We start from the raw sequence: 14,459 nt of genomic DNA, 5'->3' as shown, positions 1-14,459 counted from the left end.
AAAACAAAAATCATAAATATGGAAAGTAAGATACTCAAATTGAAAGCTTTGAATTACTTATGCTTGCCCTACTTTCTCTTGTTACTGCATATGTTTGTGCGTGTTCTATGCGCCTCTGACTTATATCGCTTTAGAAACTGTCTGTTCGATTATAGTGTATCATCCACTAGTCATGCACCAGTGTTGGTACTTGGTAAGCGCAAGTAAAACCGTCTGTTTGATGATAGTGCATCGTCCACTAGTCATGTACTAGTAAGCGTGACTCGTGTATCATCCACTAGTCATGTACCAGTGTTAGTAATGACCCATATGCATTATAAACATATTTATACATAGATATTGTGATGTCAAGAAGTTTGTTACTGAATCAATAGACATTAAAATCACTTAAAGTAATATTGGACTTCTTTTGGATCATAAGAGCAACTGGTTGAAGACCAATATTATGTACATTTCGTTCGCACGCTCGTTATGCAGAATGATAGAAGTTCAAAATATCATGCGTTTACATTATTGTCCGATCTTCACTGGTGACTTACCGTTATCAGATCCATCGTTTACACTATTTGTGGCGGTATGTTTCGACCTCAGCATATGATATAACGACCGATCATATGCTGCAACGTTCACCATGAGGTACTTTTGAGTATCATAATCACAGTTTTTAAATTCTTTACTGAGTCTGCAAATATATACTAAATTCAACCAACTATAGCTATGCTAAGAAGACTGTAAACTGTTATTTTCAACAGACAACATTTACTGCTGATTAACCTTTGAATTATGAAGCTGTACCAAAAATTTTAACATCAGAAAGAAATCAATCAATCAAGCACTTACCTTTTCCAATCTCTCCCTCAAAATCTTCAATCCCATATGCCTGCCAAGCATCAAAACAGTAGCCTGCGGATTCGTCCCGGGCGAAACCGTAAAAACCGAACCATCAATCACCCGAAGAGAACCAACACCCATCACCTTCAAATCCGAATCCACCACCGCCCCAACTAAACACCCACCATGATAATGCCATATCGTATTCACCGTCCGCCTACAAAACTCCCCCATCGCCTCATCACTCGACCGGTTCGCCGGCAGCCTCGCCCCAACAAACCTAAACTCCGCCCGACGCCTCCGGTTCCAAAACCGAAACCCCGACATCGCCCGAGTCCTCAACATCTCCCCAATCTTCCTCGTCCCATTCACACACCTCGCCAAATCAACCGGGTTATCAAAGTAATTAAACCGCACAACCGGCGGCGTCGCGATATCCGTCGACGCCAACCGTAACCAACCCGCCGACAACGGCCCGATTATCTTTTCCATAATATTCGCTACACTAAAATACATTGTCGAATGCGAACCCCGGCGCGATCGCGATCGATACGGGCGCACGTCCGACGATGCCTCGAGATACGCGCCGGAGTCCGTAATCCCCACCACTTGTATTAAAGAATGATGCAATAAAGTTGGTGACAAAAAGGATATTCCGTTACGTGGATTATCATACAAAAACTGTCCTACAAACGGAGAATGACACGTCACCGGAATACCTAAAGACGAAAGATACGACCGTTGACCAAGTCCACTTAACAGAAGTAACTGTGGACTACCTATTGCACCAGCAGAAACTATAACCTCTCCGTTAAGTCTTACCGTCACATAATGATAACGCCCGTTAGTGTCAAAGAAAACGACGCCGTTTGCATGTTTATTATTATTATTATTATTATTATTATTATTATTATCAGTGAATAATATCTTTTCCACGGTGGCGTAAACACCGACTTTAATATTTTGAAATACGGCGTCGTTTAACAAATCTGCAGCACTGAACCGGTGACCGGTCGAGTTAAAAGTCGAACCGCCGATTTTGGTACCAACCGCGTGAAGTAAACTGTAACCGTTAAACGGCCGTACACCGGACTGTAACAAACCGTCACGTACGGACACCTGCCACGGCTGTAACTCCGGTTGAAAGACTATTAACTTCTCAATCCATTGATACGACTGTGTTATCAAACTCGTGTCGAAATTGATACCTGACCGGTTATAAAACTCGTCGTCGGCTCGGCTGTAGAAGCCGGCGTTGATGGCGGAGCTGCCGCCGAGGACACGGCCGCGGGCGTTGGGTACGTTTTCGTCGGAAGTGAAGGATTCGGCGGGAGAGTGTGGTGAGTCGAGTTGACGGAGAGTGGTGATGAAGCCTTCTTCGTGCATGAGGTTAGGGTTTGTGTGAGGTACGCCGCCGCGTTCGAGGAGTAGGACGCGGTAGGTGGAGGATAATGTGGCGGCTAATGGACAGCCAGCCGTGCCGCCGCCGATTATTATGTAGTCGTAGGTGTCTGTTAGTGGAAGGTCGGTTGCGTTGATGGTGAATTGCATGTACGGTGGACCTAGGGTTTGGTAATAAGTTAGTAAGTTGAAATAATAATAATAATAATAATAATAATAATAATAATAATAATAATAATAATAATAAGGTGCTTACTGTGAGATAAGGTGGATGAAATTAGAGAGAAGAGTAAGCAGATGATGATGATGATTGACGCCATTAATGGCGGATCTCTGCAATTTTAGAAGTATTTGAATCTGAAAACGAAAAGAAAGTTAACGGAAGTCAAAATTGGGGTTAAGAAGACGTTAAAATTAAGTTTTTGGTGGGAAAATCAGTTAGTGTTTTCTTTTTCTTTTTTATTTTTATTTTTATTTTTTTTAAATGATTTTTGTTACCGTAAGATGTAAAAAGGACAACGTGGATTCAAATCGCAAGTTTAGTTGTCAATGAGCTAATGATAGAGTAGTAAAAATGTAAGATAGAGACTTGGTGTTTATGTTATAATGTTCGATTCTCGCATCTGACATTTAGCTTCAGAGACACCAATGTGATGATGAGAAACTAGGTGAGTAGGTGGTTTTCAATATTTTGGATAATTGAAGTGAACGAGTTTTATCTCATTGTATTGTCGTGCTTTCGGGTGAGTGTTCATGGACGTTGGTCTTAGGTGAGGGTTTTTCCCGGATCGAAATACGAGTGTATTCCGATATGGTGAAAATGATCAGTAACTCATTTGGATGATTCGTTAGCCGTTAAAAAAGAAGGTGTCACACTGCCGCATCAAATGAACATCTGTTAACACGGGTAATGGTTTTCATACATCCTAAAGAGCAAAAAATTGGAGAAAATTTGTGTATACATGTATAAAATGAAGAAAATTAGTAGGGGCTAGTGGTGCTTAAAGATGTCAATTTTCAAAACATGTATAGTTACGACATGATAAAAATATGTGACGCGGTGTTTTAGAAATAGTAAAAAGTTATACAACATATAAAATATTGTGTCGTGATGCGGAGTCCATCTTTTTAGGTTGAATTGGGACGCACCTAATAGGTGGAATTAGATGCGGAGAATGTCTAGTGGCGCAATTTGACAAAGATCAACTTTAGAGTTGTTCCATGATGGCAATGGTCTTGCCGCTAGGGCAAGGTTATAAGTTTTCCGATATTGAGTTGGGATGCAATTATAACATTAGCCGATTGGCTTAAATTTTAATACCAAAAAGCTAAATATTTATCGGGAGTATATTATTCGATGAACCGATTATATTTAATGTATGTCAAATTAAAGAATTTTTAATTCGGACGTCAAGTTTACTAGGAATTATAGTTCTACTCACCCATTCCTCGGGTTTTTTTCTACCTTTAATTAAGAAAGTAAACTGGAAGCTCGATAAAAGATTTCCCCTCAAAAAAATGCATTGTATGGATTTTGATTTTACAGGCGTGCTAAAATCTTAATCATTTCTGCTTCATGGTATATACGAAATACCAATCATACTCTCATATGGAGTATCATAAGCTCTCTCTAATATAAACAATTGGTCGTGTATGGAATAAAAAATGTTAACATTCGTGTTAAATACAATTATAATTTATTTGGTCATTTAATTAATTATATATGTAGAACGAAATTATGATATATGGGAAAATATACACAGTTGACTTTCGTTTGCTTTAGTCAACTCATTTTTTATTGACCTACTCCAACTCGGTAGATATTAAACCTCACTATATCTCATATATTTTTGTTACAGAATACGTATTATATTAATACTTTTCTATTTTGTCGGTTATTGTTTATTATTACTTTTTAGTATGGTAAACTCATGACACATGAGCAAATAGAATAGTTCGTTATGTCTAATCCATGAAAGATTTAATTAATTTTTTTTGAAAGATTTAATTAATAGTTAACTTTTCTAAATAGATAAACATTCTACTAGTGCCTGTTATTAATATTTTGTTTTGACACATTTGCCCTTAATTTACATACATAATTCTGGTTATACGATGATGGCAAAAGTAAACAAACTAATGTTTTTATAACATGATAGGTTAATGTATTGAAGGTATTATCGATCCACTAGTTAGACTGGTCGGAACCAATAAAGTCATAAATAATTTCACACAAACATATAGTAATATTAAAACAAAATATATACCTCAATTCATATTTTGTGTATTTGCAAAGTTAACAAAATATGAAGTATAAAATAAACAAATTGTTGCATTTGTAGTAATAAATGAATCAATTAAGGGGGTGTTTGGAATTGCTTATTTTCACCAACATATAACTTATAAACTTTTTGAAAAATAATAAGGTGTTTGGGATTACTTATATTGTGAGAGGAAAAGTTTCATAAGTTACACTTTTGTAACTTATTAACTTAATGAAAAGTTATAAGGAATCAAAATAAGGAATCCCAAACACCCCCTAATAATGAATTTAAGCAAAATAAGATAAAACTATAAAATCTAGAAGGGGTGTGCGTGATGCGATTCGGTGCGGTTTTTAACTAAAAGCAAACTTTCGGTTTTATGATTTTTTAAAACGTTCGGTTTCGATTTTTTGGCTTTTGGTTTCGGTTCGGTTTTGGATGCGGTATTTTTGGTTTTGCTAGTCAAGCCAAAACTTTTTGGGTAAAAAAAACTTAGACCCATAATATTGAATTTGGGAATGACATTTTTTTTAAACTAATAATTAATAGAATATTGAATATTTATAACTCAAATATTAGAAGCTAATAAAATAATTTAAAATCAAAATTCAAAATCAAAACTAAAAGGGATATTGGTTTTTAATACTCCCAACTTTCTCTCATTGGTAGATAACATTCCCAACTTTCGATTTGTCACCCACCACTCCCAACTTTTACCCTATTTTCCTGTACCACTCCCCGTCTAAATGAGCACTAACCTCATTAATGTTTTGGACTAAAAATGTCATTCAACTTAGTTGAGGGGGTAAAACAGAAATTTTTATTTTTAACACACAACCTCCATCTTCGGTGACCACGTTTTTCCGGCGACCTCTTTTTCCGGCGAATTTGAGTTTTCCGACTATCTCGTCTTTTAGAACACCATATCCATCATTTCACCGAGCTTCACATATGAGTTTAACATTATTAGTTATTAACCATATGCAAAAACTAAATATATTTGTTATGAACCATATGTTAAAACTAATCAAATAGTCATTGACATATTTTATTTTAATGGTTACATTTAAGGTATTATGGTTATTTCGATTTTTGTTATTTCGGTTTGATCGGTTCTTTACAAAATACAAAACCGAACCAAAACCAATATTTCGGTTATTTCTAAAGTTCAAAACCGATTCCCCGGTTTCTAATTCGGTTTGGTTTTTTCGATTCCGTTTTTTTGATTTTTTTTATTTCGTTTCCGTCTTTTCGTTTTATGCACCCCTCTAAAATCTAGTGACCTATCTAAATTTAGCTATTTTTTTATATTTTATTTACTTTAATAATAATAGACATAATCCTTTTTCCTGAACTTGCACAGTTAGTCAATTTTTCATTTATGTTATAATAATAAATATATTATAAATGAAGTTGGGACCAGGAAAGATTGAATCCGGGCTTCTCTCACTTGGCTGCTACAATAACTATTTCCACACATCACATCACATCACTACAATCCAACATTAACTAATCTAATCCTACTTAATCAAATTAGTTTATTATAATTAACAGAACAAACCACTTGTATTATAAGTATTTAACTTCGACCAATAGGTAAAAAAAATGGCTTTAAACAACGACAATCATGCCATTTGCATATTTTCTAAGTTTAGCTATCTTTTTAATTGGTTCGATTGTCATTTTAAATGTTAAAAAAAGGTTGTAGTTAACACGGGATGATGTAGTGGCTTTATGCGCCCCTATAATGCCCTATGACACATAACTTTATGCATTTTTATGCATTGACTATTTGTTGATCAGATAAGTATGATTGATTATGTCTGTCGTGTTGTTGTAATAGTTTTGACGCACAATTACAAAATGCACATTAAAACTCATTACACTAATAAAAATATGGGAAAATTTTCAAAATAGTCTTTTAATGGTGAACGATTCCAAATTTGTCCCCTCAAAATCGTTTATCCAGATTCGTCCCTCTTCTAATGCACCGTCGGCGATGTGTTAGGTAGTCCCGTCGACAAGTTGACTAACACATAGTCAACGATGTGTTATGCCTCCAAACACATAGTCAACGATGTGTTAGGCATCCTAACACATAGTCAAAGATGTGTTAGCTATCCGAACACATTGTTAAAGACGTGTTTAGCCTTTCGCTTGTTTTTTTAATATTATATAGTAATAACTAGTTTTACTTATATTTGGTTTTTTTATAACATTTAATATATGAAGTTATACTTAATTTCGAATGTACAGTTGAGACATATTTATGTGTATCTACGGACCTATATAAACTTACTTAAAACCAAGCGGTGTTAAATTAATATCGAAATGTTCATTAAAATTTGACCCGGCATGGTTTTAAAAAATTTTTTATGTCAACATGTAGATAAAAAAAACACGTCTCAACTGTAAATTCGAAATTATATAAAATTTTATATATTAAAAGTTATGAAAAAAACAAATATAAGTAAAATTAGTTATGATACAATAATATTAAAAAAATAAGCAACTGGCTTAACACATCTTTGATCATATGTTTGGATGGTTAACACATCTTTAACTATGTGTTTGGAGGCTTAACACATCGTTAACTATGTGTTTGAAAGCCTAACATATCGTTGACTATGTGTTAGCTAACTCGTCGGCGAGACTACCTAACCCATCGCCAGCGATGCGTTAGAAGAGTGACAACTCTAAAAAAAACAATTTTGAGGGGAAAAATTTTGAATATCTCACCATAAACAGGTTATTCTAGGATTTTTCCCTAAAAGATCTGGTATAATTAAACACATGGTGTAATTGATTTAACAGACCTTTATAAACCTTGTTCTTTGAAATACAATATAACACTACATCAATACTAGTATTTATGGAATATAACCCATGAGCATACAAGTAAGAAGAAATTGCAAGTTTTGGCAAACTTTTGCTTTGTTGTCCAAATAAAAAGCTAAAAGGTCATTGTTAATATATCTTCTTGTTACATTCGCTTTTGTTAACACTTTTAAAACTTAAAAAAGAAACTGATTTGGTCTAGTGATAGTCATATGATTTTTTTTGCGTGTTGAAGTCTCGCCTGAAGCATTTTATTCTGGGTTGAGCCAGAGAGTTTTCCAAGTTATGGATTTCCTGCTAGATGAGTGAGCCATGTCACCGCACTCTGTCGTTTGGACGGAAGGGTGATTCGTTTCTAGGGTGATACCATATTCTCTTTTTACACATGGTCATATAGAAGACTAATATATTTCAAAACCTTAAGGTCTTCAACCCCACCCAAAACTTGAACATAAAATCTTCTGAATAAGATTTACATAAAAGTATGCACGCACACATATATTAGCATAAAACTAGGTGAGAATGTACACAGAATAATCAAATATGTAGACATATATAAAACACGAAAGCAAATAAAAAAAATATCAAACTAGCTTACCATATGTCGGTCGACATATGGTACAACCACCTCTTTATCTTCGACGTATTACATAACCTCACTAGGTCAGACGAGTTTGGACGTAGACACAGGCAAACCGATTTACAGTACGCCAATGGATCAAGTTAGCCCTTGAAAATAACATGATACGCTTCTCGCTTCAATCCTTTATGCATATTTTAGTATAAAATTGTCATTTTTTTTAAATACGTATACCTATTGATTTGATCTTATATATCATAGAGTTAGGCTAAACGTGTTTCTCTCCCTTACTTGTCATACTCCAAGACTCCCTCCCTTGAATTTTCAATTATTTAACAATTTTATATATCATATTACCCCCCTTCTAACACTATTTTTTTAATTAACAAACAATATTAAATTTGTTGAAAACAATCTCTAAAAAAATAAAACAATTATAGAAAAAAGAAACTTTTTTTTAAATAATAAAAAATGTTTATTTTAAATAAGAAAAAAATATTTTTGTTATTTAAAAAATGTGTGCTAAAAATAACAATAATAAAAGATAATGAAATGACAAAAAAAACACAATAAAGGTTTGAATCATATATTATTAATATAAAACTTGAGAAAAAATGTATATGTAGTAAAAATGAGAGAAATAATATTTAGCAGCACCCTATATCAAAATATGGTTTAACCATCTCCTTTTTACCTGTACATTACCTGAAACACTATTAAAAATATCTGTACAATTATAATTAATACGTATTCATGTACAATTAATTATGTATAGTTGTAAAACATATTTATATAACGTTATCACCAAATAATATCATTGCAACACAAATACTTTTCTAATAATTACACACAAAGGCGACTCAAATCAATTTTCCTAAGGGCAGACGGGGCACCGCGTGGTGGGGAAGCCATCATGCGTGGTGGCCCTTAGCACACCGCCGCTGCCCCTTTGTCACGCGGAAATGTGGTAGTTTGCGAGATGGCCATCACGCTTGGTGGGGGTGCATTTCCAAGAAAAAGAGCCGTTAGGGGGGGGGGGGTCATTCTAGCCGTTGGAGTTGGAAAATTAAAAAAAAAACATTATTTACCAACACAATAAAAACATTATAAATATATCTTCAAAACATACACAAATCCAACTCAAATCCAACTCAAAATCTTTTATTACACACACCATTTTTAACATATCAAATGGAGGGTTCTAGGAAACGTGGGCCGGGTTCAAAGAAAACCCACACCCGACCAAAGGGTTCAACAAAATCTAAGCGAACCGACGAGATTTCGCTTACAAGACGAACCCGACACAAACCAACCTTTCGAACAACAACCTTATTATCCCCAACCTTTTCATCCGTCCCAAAACCAACAACAACATTATTATCAACGGTCCCAAAACCAATCGTATCAAAACCGACCTTTTAATCCCCCTTTTTCTACCCAAAATTACCCAAATAATGCTTTTCAGACTTTTGGATCTCAACCGTCTCAAATGTTTGGATCTCAACCGTCTCAAATGTCCGTCGATCCCCTAGACAATAACGATGTTATACATCAATTTGCAAGTGCTTTTCGTCACGATCTGCAAACTTTGGATGAAGATGAATCCGAGGATGAGGAGCTGCATCAAAGAGGTGCTCGGCGTTGGTTGGCCGATGAGGAGGTCGCCTTGACCAAGGCTTATTTACATTGCTCCGAATCAAAAAAACGTTCAAACCAACAAAAAAAAGACGCGTTATGGAAACGTATTAAAGAACATTTCTCGCAACTTCCCGGCGCAACCGAACGAAACAAGGATCAAATGATTGGCAAGTGGGGAGATTTGAATCAAAAAATGTCAAAATTTCATGCTTGTTACGTCCAAGAGGTAACTATTTTAGTTTATTTATCTTATAATCTAGTACTTTATTTTTACAATTTGTTATATATATATTTTTTCTAAATGTTTTGTAGTCCCGAACTCCACAAAGCGGATCGAGCGAGGCGATTATGATAACGAACGCTTTGCGCGAATATGTCCGAGTTTACAAATGTAAGGATTTTCCCCACTTGGATGCGTGGCAGATTGCGATACGTCACGCGAAGTGGGTACCGATTCCGTTGGTCGATTTGAACGGACCAACGGCTCCAAGGAAGAAAGGATCTTGTTCAAAAGGATCAAAAACTTCTGAGTCCGGGGACTACACGACGTCTACCGACGGCTTGTCATGCAACATGCCGAACATGAACTTGAACGAGGAACCCGAAGACAATCCCGACGAAGACATACCCACACCCACACGGCCGAATCGCAAGAAAAGTGGGGAACCGTCAAGACTTGGAAAGGAAGCGGTGGCCGAAAACTTCGCCGAATACAAGTCGGTTAAGATGGAGGAAATGGCCGAGACGAAGGAGCGAAGGAAAGAGGCTCATATTTTAAAAATAAAGCGTGAGGAGACGTATATCAACCATTTGAATGAAAAACAAAAAAACGCCGATCTAACTTTCCTCCTACAACCGCACGAATATCTTGAGGAACCCGTTAAATCGCTCATACTTCAACGCAAACGCGAGATATGCGACAAGTGGGGTTGGGAAGGGCCGTAGGGTTTTTTTTTTGTCGGTTTTTTTAATTTAGTTGTCTTAATTTAATGTAATCTTGTTTTATTTTTTAGTTAATGTAATATTGTTTTCTTTTTATTTAATTTAGTATTTATTAAAAAAAATCATCACACACCATCACACCACACCACCACCCCTAGTAAAAAACCATCACATGTGATGGATTTTGGGTTGGTGATGTGGCACTATGTAATTGGGTGGGGTGTGTGATGAGTGATGCCACCACATCCAACCCCCCCCCCCCCAAATATAATTCGATAGATAAGCAAATGATACGTGTGTTAAGAGATTTGGGTTCTCCAATAACCACTATTTGTGGTTTAGTAACAAGAGATTTGAGTTTTTAAGTGGAGACTTAAGTTTGATATCAATTTATGTTACTTTTAGTGAATTAATGTAATGAATGATTTGAGGTAGACCTTGTGCAACATTGTCAATTCAAATCCCGAGCCCACCAAAGTTTTCGCCTCACCATCTATTACACCAGAGAGTTATGCTCTTATGATGGCACAACAACTATCCAGTGGCAGCAAACAATATAATTTCTAGGAGATCCGCCCAAATTAAACTCTGAAGCCAACGTGGGTCATGTTAAAACAACATAGTCTGACCAAATTAATGCAATAAGACACTCCAATTTAGAGAGTGTGACTTAAACACAAAAAAAATCGTCGTTAAAAAAAATGGTACCAGACATCATACAAGTACCATAAACCCTAAACCCTAAACCCCTTTTAAGGTTTCACGATCGTTATGATACAAATACCCTTTTTTAAAGATTTTCGATATTAATATTCTCGATACTAGGGGTGTGCATGGTGCGGTTCGGTGAGGTTTTTCGGATAAACCAAAACTTCAGTTTTTTTTAATTTTTGAAAGCGTTCACTTTCGGTTTTTCGTTTTTCATTTTGGTTTCAGTTCAGTTTTGGTTATTTCGGTTTTAGCCATTTGAGCTTAAAAAGTTTAGTCCTAAAAAAAATTCATCATTCATCATCATCATTAATGATCGTACTCAGTATAACCCACTAATATCAAAGCTATGGTAGGGTCTAAAAATGGTAAAATGTAGACATCCTTACCTCTGCCTCATAGGGATAGAGAGGCTGCTTCTGACGAGGCCTAAAAATTGTTCACAAAAAAATAATGAATTTATGTATAAATAATTTTGTTAATTGTAAAATAATAAACTATTATGCATTTGACTAAAATTACATACTTATTAAATTTTTATAAACTACTTAACACAAAATATATAAAAACAAATATTTAGGAATCCAGTCCTGTTCAGTTTTTTCGATTTGGAATCTTCGGGTTTTTCGATTTGAAATCAGTTTTTTCGATTTCTTACACACCCCTGCTCAATATCAGTTTTCTCAATACTGGTATCAGTACCAAACTCGTCTCTACCAGTGTCCCTTGTTTTTACTATAATAATAAAATACATATAATAATCCGCTTATTCCTCCATCGTCTTCCTCCTCCTTTATTATTTCCCCCAGAACCTTCTCTCTCCTCTCTCTCACTCTCTCTCTCTATCTCTCATATATATTCCAATCAAACCATTAATAATAATAATAATAATAATAAGTCAATCGATTATTATCATGAGGTCAATTTCCACACCCAAATCCAACTCCAAACCCTTATCTTCCTTCCAATAAATCCTTCACAACTTCATTTCTTACACACCACAGGGGCAAAATCGTAAACAACCAATCATGAAACCAATCCTCCCACCACCACCATCATCCAACCGTAACACCGCCCGCCCACGCCGCCATCCCGACCTAACCCTACCGTTACCCCACCGCGAACCACACCTCGCCGTACCACTACCTCTCCCACCGTCATCCGCACCACCAATTACAAACCCTAACCCTAACCCTAACCACCACCAGTTACAAACACCGTTCAACTTATCCGAACTCGACCGGATCAACCGCATCGGCAGCGGCAGCGGCGGCACGGTCTACAAAGTCATCCACCGTCCCACCGGCCGTACCTTCGCGCTAAAAGTCATCTACGGCAACCACGAGGACGACGTCCGCCGTCAGATCTGCCGCGAAATCGAGATCTTACGTGACGTGGATAATCTCAATATCGTTAAGTGTCACGATATGTTCGATCGTGCCGGTGAGATCCAGGTGTTGTTGGAGTATATGGACGGTGGTTCACTTGAAGGCACACATATATCATACGAGCCTTCGTTAGCTGATTTAACTCGTCAGGTATTATCAGGTATTTATTATCTTCACCGTCGTAAAATCGTTCATAGAGATATTAAGCCGTCGAATCTGTTAATTAATTCGAAAAAGCAAGTGAAAATTGCCGACTTTGGCGTGTCGAGGATACTCGCGCAGACGATGGATCCGTGTAACTCGTGGTACTATCGCGTATATGAGTCCGGAACGTATTAATACTGATTTGAACCACGGGAAGTATGACGGGTACGCGGGGGATATTTGGAGTTTCGGTGAGTATTTTGGAGTTTTATTTAGGGAGGTTTCTGTTTGCGGTTGGGAGGCAGGGGGATTGGGCGAGTTTGATGTGTGCAATTTGTATGTCGCAGCCTCCCGAGGCGCCGGTGACCGCGTCTCGTGAGTTTCGGGATTTTATTTCGTGTTGCTTGCAACGGGATCCGGCTAGGAGGTGGACTGCGGCTCAGTTGTTAAGGCATCCGTTTGTTACTGGCTCGTCGGGTATGGGTGGTAATCAGGTGAATCAGGTGCATCAGGCTCATCAATTGCTTCCGCCGCCGCCTCGTACGCATTTCTCTTCGTCGTCGTGATGTTTTTCGTTTTATTGTAACTTTTCGTTAATTTACTTGTGTTAAAAATATTATCGGACGATGATTTGAATGGAAGGATTACAAATTTGATTTCGGTTTAGATCATAACATGAGTTATTATGTTATTCGGCAGATTTTGATTCCTATATATCCGATGTGGTACTTATTATGTATGAATTGCAGTCAATCTCGGTGGTATCTCGGTTATCGGCTCTCATGTGAAATATCGGTACCGATAATATTGACGATATTGACCGATGTTTCACTTGTATTCCCGATATCAGTGTTTTAAGTCTTAATTTTCAGCTTTTAGTGTTTAATGTTGATGTTTTGAATCTTAATCAGTTCCTACTTGCTACAACTGTTAGTGTTTTGAAAGTTGCAACAGGATAATTTGTTAATAGTAGTAGAGTATACTGAATTGTTAGTGTTAAAGGGCTATATATATAAATTTTGCATGATATTAAGATTACCGATATCTCACCGCGATAACTGATATCTCAAATATCAATCCTCGACCGATATCCGATATTTTTCTGCATTAACTGCTTAGAGGGCGAGTTAGACTCTCGGCCCGGGGCACGAAATTTATATATATTAAAATCTCAAAACAACTACTATGATCTTGATATGTTTATTGCTATAACGTTGATGGTTGTTTAAAGAATATTAGTTTATATAATTTGTTAGGGTCTTTAGGCCTTTTTTTAAGGCTTATATAGGGCATTTGAATCCTTAGGACGGGCTCGGTATAATCGACAACTTGTTTTGGAGTATTTTGAATAGAACATATATTTGGCATTTAAGATATAACATATCACATCAAGGGATGAAAATGGTAGGATCTATGATGATTATTAGAGAAGATAGAAAGTAGCAAATGCTTTAATGATGTATGATTTGTGTTATGTGATATATGATGATGGAAGTAACTTTATAAAGATCTTACCTACATCTAGTCATCTACAAAGTGGTAATTATGCATGCGTGTGTGTGTGTGTGTGTGTGTTGTAATCAATGGTGGAGTGGGTGAGAAAGATGGATCTTTCACATCCTATCTTTATAGCAACATTGCATTGTTGCTTTACCAATAATGATAATAAAAGGTAGCCAACTCATACTTAACAGGACATGCATAAAGGTTTTTATATGTGACATG

General features: G+C 36.3%; 2 pseudogenes; one reads left to right on the top strand and one right to left on the bottom strand.

Moving 5' to 3' along the window:
* Positions 1 to 695: 695 nt before the first annotated feature.
* On the bottom strand, positions 696 to 2,420 carry LOC143538706 ((R)-mandelonitrile lyase-like pseudogene; annotated as a pseudogene).
* Positions 2,421 to 11,995: 9,575 nt separating this feature from the next.
* Positions 11,996 to 13,400, top strand: LOC143538599 (mitogen-activated protein kinase kinase 5 pseudogene; annotated as a pseudogene).
* Positions 13,401 to 14,459: the final 1,059 nt, after the last annotated feature.

This window comes from Bidens hawaiensis, unplaced genomic scaffold (assembly GCF_021521415.1).
Source record: "Bidens hawaiensis isolate Kalapana, Puna unplaced genomic scaffold, B.hawaiensis_p1.1 tig00000780_1, whole genome shotgun sequence".
NCBI classification, from domain to species: domain Eukaryota; kingdom Viridiplantae; phylum Streptophyta; class Magnoliopsida; order Asterales; family Asteraceae; genus Bidens; species Bidens hawaiensis.
Note: the sequence above shows the minus strand (reverse complement) of the source record. Positions and strands in the feature narration are given on the sequence as shown.